Genomic DNA, 7,267 nt, shown 5'->3' on the forward strand with positions numbered 1-7,267 from the left:
TGTAGTTAAAAAAATTCTGGTCGGGGAGGGAGGGAAATTGTCTAAAAAAGTCTGGTGCAAATATTGCCCTCTTTGGAAGTAAGTTTTTGAGCCCATCCACTGCTTTTTGAACTACAGTCTGTTCAACATGTCTACTGAAATTAGTGGAAAACTTGCAGAGAGAATGGAGACAAAATTTTAACAGTCCTCCAGCAGAAGATCTATAAGCCAGAAGTGATAGACCAGTGTTCGAAACATACGAACATAGGGAATGCTGGGAACATGTACTTTGGCCCCTCACCACCATCAGCCTCCACTTTACTATGTGTATCTGAGAGATCTGAAATCGATGTTGTATGTATTTAGCTGAACATGTTTACAGTGTCTGCATGATCAGGAACATTATTTATCAGAATTTCTGCTAGTGCAGAGTTTTATAATTAAGTTCAGCAAATGTGCTACATTTCCATTTCAGATCTTCCAGATAAATAAGGGGATGTCACAGGCAGAGGGAATGGGGCTGTAGCGTATTTCTTTTTATCATCCATGCTTGCAAGTTTTGAATGTTGGAGGAGGGCTCAGGATGTGCACTGGATTTATGTATGCCCTCCCTCAAAAATGTTTATATGCATGGGTCACTGAGCCAGGTTTGTGAATGTAACTGATCGTTTGGGGGAGATAAAGGAGTGGTTGGTTTATACTGAGCCAGCCCATTGGTTTATGTTGATTATTGTCGATGCTATGCTAAGTGGCTGTGTTTCTCCTCCAGAGGTCCAATCTGCTGATCCTTTTAACTGGAAGTACCAAGAACTGAACTATGGGCCATGTGGCTAGCATGCCTCTAAATCATCATAGGTTTTTTTTTTTAATCTACTTTTCCAGATTAAACCAGAAACAACCTATATTTTCACACCAGACAATTTACAGCTGTAGATGGCATATGTTTGCAGGAGTACTGAAAATCATTATTACAATTCCATATTCTAATCATCACATTGATATTTATTCTTGCCTAATTCTGTGTGGGATTCCCAACTGTCTAATTTATTATTTGTGTGCAACTGAGTGATGCTTATTGTGATGTATTTTCTGTTGCTTAAATATGTATTTTTGGGGACAATGGGGTGGGTGGGCTACTTTGTTTGGAAAAATAAGAAACAAAAAAAAATCTGAGAGGTGTTTGTGTCAGACTGTGATTGTACAACTGTGTTCTTTGGGGAAAAACAAGTGACAAGAAAGTTAATATACTTCTTAGAGTCCTTCTCTATTTTAACAAGGAAGCTAAAACTATTCAAGAAAAACACTAAAGTAACAAAAACTTTTGCTATGATAAGAAACACTAGTTTAGACACTCTCATATGGAAATATAATTATATTGGTAATCTAAAACCTTGGGGGTGGATGGATGGATGGATGAAAGGAAACAGTCACATGATTGTTACTAGCCTGAATGAAGCTGGACAACATGGAAAGAAAGGTCTGGAAAATGAAACTGTTGGTGCTGGAATGGCCTACAAACTATTTTAACTGATGCCAATTGACCTACATATTCTGGACCATACCATCGTTGCAGCTGGAGAGATACTGTGCAGCCCACAGTTGCTTCTAAATATTTGGAATAAGCCAAGCCACGTGCTACAGAGTAGACAATTCCCCTTTCCTGATTTAGTGGCCCATTTGCCTTAAGTGAGGTTTTTAATCACAGCCTTAGAAATAAATTGAATCCTCATTTAGGGAAATGGTGTGGCCAACACTTCCCAATAGCTCCACCACATTAGCAGAATTCCATTAAAAAATGAAGGTGGGTGGAATCACATGGGAAGGAATATATGAAGGCTGTGTCCAGATCCAGTGTCAAACAGGCATGGTTTTTCCCCACATTACCTTTACCTACACATATACATAACTCGAGCAATGAGGAATTAAGCTATAGTTTAATAGTAACCACCATGATATAACTCTAATCCAAGTCAATTCCGAATTTAGAAAAATCCACGAGAAATTTAATGAGACACATCAGTCTTGCATCATGTATCAAGGCATGGTTAAGCTCGTAAAATTAAAAGAGTAGAAAAATAATTTGACCAGTTACACTGAAAATTATTGGAAGGTTTTGTTTTCATTAGAAAATCAGATTAGTTCACAACTGCCCAAACAAAAAAAAGTACAGTAAATATGCAAAAATATAGAAGTACCTTAACACTGACAAGATCTTATTTCATACCAAGTTCTCAATGTTTTCTCTTTTTTAATAGCAATAAGATCGTGTTGCATCTTTGATCCTAAATATCTAACTTATTTCATTTCCCCAAAATTAGCCTGTTTGCAACAAGGTTCAGAATGATTTAACAGAATGTTTGATTAAATTACCTTGGTTCTAGAATCCTTGTCTCTACATGCAGTAACTGAGTCTCTTAGCAATAAAATATAGCAAAGGTTAACCTGTTTGTGACACCATCCTTTTCCCCAACCTTAAAAATTACATTGATTAAGACATCACAAGCTGTTGGTGGGTTGATATAATTTTTACAGGATGCTAATAAAACAGAGCAGACCGCTCATTAAAGCACACTAATTTCAGTTGGTCACAAGGAATTGGCACATCCTTGCCAGAATCTCTGAACAGGAACTTGAAAGATAAACACATAACCGCAGTGCCTTTTTATGCCAGCTTCACATTGGATCCTGTTGGACAATCCAAATACCCAACAAGAAGTCTTGAAGCCTGATGGCTAGAATACTTAGTTCTAAAGGTGTTAGAGTAACTATTGACATCAGGGAACACTGAATTAAAATGGCTTCCTTCCTTGGCTTTTAATATTCTACTTAATATGCCATTTATTCAGCACTCATGGATCTTAAAGTGAGTCCTTGCTGTGTTTTTAACTACTCGGCATGCTAGAATTTTATGGCAGAGAGAGTATGCCAGATCTAAAGTTCCCACTAAGTCAGAGGCTTTTTTCCCCCAAGGGGAGGGAAGCCTCTTCCCTTGAGGAATGTTTTGCAACCTCAGTAATTCAAGTGGATAAGATCCAAACCTTTGGCCCTAGCTACAAGTTTATGCCATCATCCCTCCAATTTGTAGACACAGCAGACCATTGTGGAAGCCACTTCCATGCCTTTGCAGCCCCATGCAAAGGCAGTCCTGCTGGGACTATTGGCATGTGTGAGAAGGAACCTTAAAACCCATGCATCTTATTGCACAGAAACCTAGGACATCACTCTGGAGTCTTTGGTTAACATTGTTTCGCAGCAAATACTATTCTGAGGTCTCAGCAGATTCAGCATATAGATGCTCTGGTACCAGAAACTGGCCAGGTGGGCCTGAAGGTATGTGGTCCCAGTTTCCGGAGGAAAAGAGAAGGATCATAGGGTCTCAAAGTCAATGCATACCACAAATATGCAATATTTGCAATAGCCCATAAGCATACAGAGCAGGGACCAAAACCTACAGACTATGGCATAGAATGACAAGGAAGTCCCAGAGCAGAAATAAAGACTAATGCACAGATACTGACGTTTTGGGGGACATTTGACTAGAGACTTGGATTGTGTAGTACCATGACTATTGCCGAATGTCCATATTGATTGGAGCTACTGAAAGCTGTAGTTCAGCAACATCTAGAACCATCCATCATTACCTACTGATTTTCAAGGTGGGGCAGCACACTCTTGAAGCATGTCTGTCTGCAGAGAAAGACATACGTTTACAGATCTCTAAATAGACATTTCATGCATTTTGGAATAAAGGTTCCATATATGAAATGCTTATCCATACAGATGACATAAAAGCTTTTTTCTGCCTATATTGTAGATGTGGAAGAGGGTGGAGCAGAAAAGCTGGCAGCTTTGAGAATGAAGCCAAGAATCCACCTCCTGCAGTTCATTTGTATGTTTCATTCTCTCCGGGAGATCATAATCCAAAGCCACAAACCACCCATATAAAAATATAAAATGCAAACAGTTCTAGAATATCTCAGAATGCATTGAGGTTATGAAGAGCAACTCACCAGTTGCGGGAGAGAGAAATGTATTGACCCATGATGCAAAACCCAATACTGCTTGAGTAATAAGTCTTAGTTCTATTCATTATAATTTCATACAGTTTTTTAAAAAGTACCCTTGACGAAAGGGGTATTGTTTGAAATGTTTTTGGATCTGTGGTGTCCTAACAGTCAGGAATCACGCTGAGACGAGTCTCTAGTGTTTATTACTGCTACATAAGACAGAATCCTAACAAACTGAAGAAGCGTGGGAAAACCCAGACAGATAAACCCCAAGAGTTAAGGCGGGTCTGATCTGTCTCTCTTTGAATGGCTGCTTAATTCCTCAGTACTACGCATGCGTTTTCCCCCCTGGATAGAGGCCCCCTCCTGCTCGCCATCAGTACTCATGACATGTGGTCTCCCTCTGTGAAATGTCCTGTTGTTTTTGGTGAGTTTAGAATTCCAGTCCTGGAAAACATTTTGCTGAGCTTGAAGGCTCCAGTCATTGCATCTGATTCTACAAGAACTTCTTCAGGAACATCATAAAGGAACAATGATCAAGACAGCTGGCCTGCCAGCTCAGCCAATAACTCCATAGTCCTGCAAACTAGGGATCCAAGCTGTTGGTGTTGGGATGAAAAGTATAGGATGCGGAGAATGGTTGTGCAGATGTCACGGGAACTTAATTATCGTATCCCACCTCTCCTGCTCTCAATGCTGAATTACTCCAGGAACATATTTTCCCCTCCAGTTCAGTTGCTCACACTGTCCCCCTACAGTGAGGGGACAGACCCTTGTCCTGTTTGCTCTGAAGCCAGGCCTTAGATGCAGGGGTCCCAGGCATTAATGACAGCTGACCTGCTAGTCTGAAGCTTGTACATAACACATCGTTAATGAATAGTGAATTGTCTCAGTTATTAAGTGAGATTACTATGTGCCTGCTCAAAGAACTGTCTCCAGAACCTTTCTGAATGGCTGGCTGATGGTTGGGTTTCTGGGAAGAGTTTCTGTGAAAGTCTTAGAAGTTACCAGTATTGAGATTCATTAAAGTTCTGCTGCACCAGCAACAGTAGTTCTTTACCCTGGACTAGTCTTCAGATCTTGCATCTGGCTTCATCACAGAGATAGGCAACATAGAGCCCATGGGTACCAACATTGGCACCAGTATCTCCTTAGGCATCACCAAGTCCCTTCCTGCTCTGCAGTTACTTTCTTTTTGGTTCCTTTCTATAAAATGGGGAGATGTGGTCATGCTAAAAGCGAGGCACCAGCCTCCAACATAATTTTTCCAAGCCGAGCCTTGAATGCTTTGTTTGGTGTTATTCCCGCCTGCCCCAAGGCTGGATGGAACAAGGGGGCAAGCTGCCTCACCAGGTGCCTTCTGGGAAATGGGTGCCTTGTGATAGTACACAGGCCCACGTGGAACAGTGAGGCCCATCAATCAGTTGATAATGGCAAAAGACCTAGTGGAGGCAAGTCTCTGATCTGATTGGGTGCTTCATTTTCACAGAAGCAGCTTGTGTGCATGCACAGAAACCACTTTTGCCAAGCAAAGCAGCACAAGACCTCCACTCAGCCAACAAGAAGTGAAATGCTGCAACTATTTGTGAAGGTGCTTTAGTGGGCATTGGGCTCAAGCCTTCACTGAAACAACGGGCCTGTTTGAAGGTTTGCATGCCAGACATTCTAATGTGGCAGCTCTTTTTTGAGCAGGCAAGTCTTCGCAAGGCAGCCATTTTGTAAGAGAGACCAGGCATGCGGTAAATATTCCAACGATACCCAAAGGTTTGCCTGCTCTTAGCCCGACTGTTTTATTGTCATCTCCAAATTAAACCCTGCCTTCAATGGATTTATTTATTATCATTTTTAAAAGAAAAAAGAAGAAGAGCAAATGGGCATGCAAAAGGGGAAAAAAAGTGGACAAGGGAAAAGGAATTACCAAGATAGTATGGCTAGTGCTCAGGATATCATTGATGAGAAATTAACCATAAAAAACAAAGTATCTTAAGTTATTTTAACAATGTGGGAAAGGATTTGAATCTCTGAGCTAAGTGCCAAAAACCTTCAACAAATTTTTATAGAGTTCAGGTCTTTCTGCTTTCTTCTTCATATCTGGGTTGCTCTGCTTTACATTTCTTGGTCTGAAAGGCTGTAAAAGTATGGGTTCATATGGTGTCTAGTTTGGCCTAAAAATGAAAACCCTAAAAATGGAAAGCAAGGCCTCTACGTTGTGAGGTTGACAGGTACAGTAGCAGCACCTGGCAGTGGATTAAGCTGCAGACACAGTTAATCATCTCATCACAGTCTTTCCTGCTAAGACACCTTTGATCATCATGCTATGCATTTCTAAGTTTGCATCTATGCCTAAACAGTCTTAAATTGTACAAATATGTGCACTCCTATGGCAACGCCTTTCCTCTATTTTGGTGATGTGTAAGTAGGCAGCTGCTCTCTGATGGGACATGCCTTGCTGTCATTCCAGAACCAAAAAGTTTAGGGAGGATAGGTCTATTGATGCCTATAATTAGAAATAAGCCCTGATAGAAAAAACAAATCTTCTAGGCTCAACAGTAGTCATCTTAAAGTCAGCCAGTTATTGTTTTAGTTTACAAGTAGTAAAGCTATGTTATATTTTGACTATTTCCAATCCATTCAAAGCCAGATTTTTATGAGCACAGGCACATTTCTATCTTTTTAAGTAGAGCTTGCAAACAACCACCAGCCAATCGATACTTGCCTTTTTTGGCCAATAGCTGAGCACAAAGAACTATCAGCCAATCAATGCTCGCCTGTCAGACTAACAGAATGCCTTCTCCCAGTGACTCAGATCTGTAACTCATCACACATCCTTTCCTTCCCTTCACAAAAGTAAAAGAGAAGGCATTGCTAGTGTTTCCCCTGTATTTCTATCTGTGCTGTATCTATTTGTGCTAAGATAATACATTTCTTTTGCTTTCCTAACACCCAATACTGGTGTGCCAGCAATTCTGCATTGGAACTCCATAATTTAATCATGCCAGATTGATGATCCCATTGCTATAGTGGGACCCTAGGAGCCAGGAGCCAAGAATCTCTTCCAGTGGGTGTGCAGTCATTTCCTTAAGCCCAAGCCTTTTTGAAGGATCTTGTGCTGCCTCGAAATTGCATTTTTCCTGTCCCTGAAGATTTTATCTAAATTGCTCACAATGATTAAGTTCCAGGTTACAGTTTCATGGGAGCAGTTGGGGAAGGAGGCTCATCCCATCCTACTGCAGGGATGATGGCTGTCCAGAAGACCCCTTGCTCTGGCTTGTACAAGAGAA

The sequence above is a fragment of the Candoia aspera genome, chromosome 1 (genome assembly GCF_035149785.1).
Source record: "Candoia aspera isolate rCanAsp1 chromosome 1, rCanAsp1.hap2, whole genome shotgun sequence".
Classification (NCBI taxonomy): Eukaryota; Metazoa; Chordata; class Lepidosauria; order Squamata; family Boidae; genus Candoia; species Candoia aspera.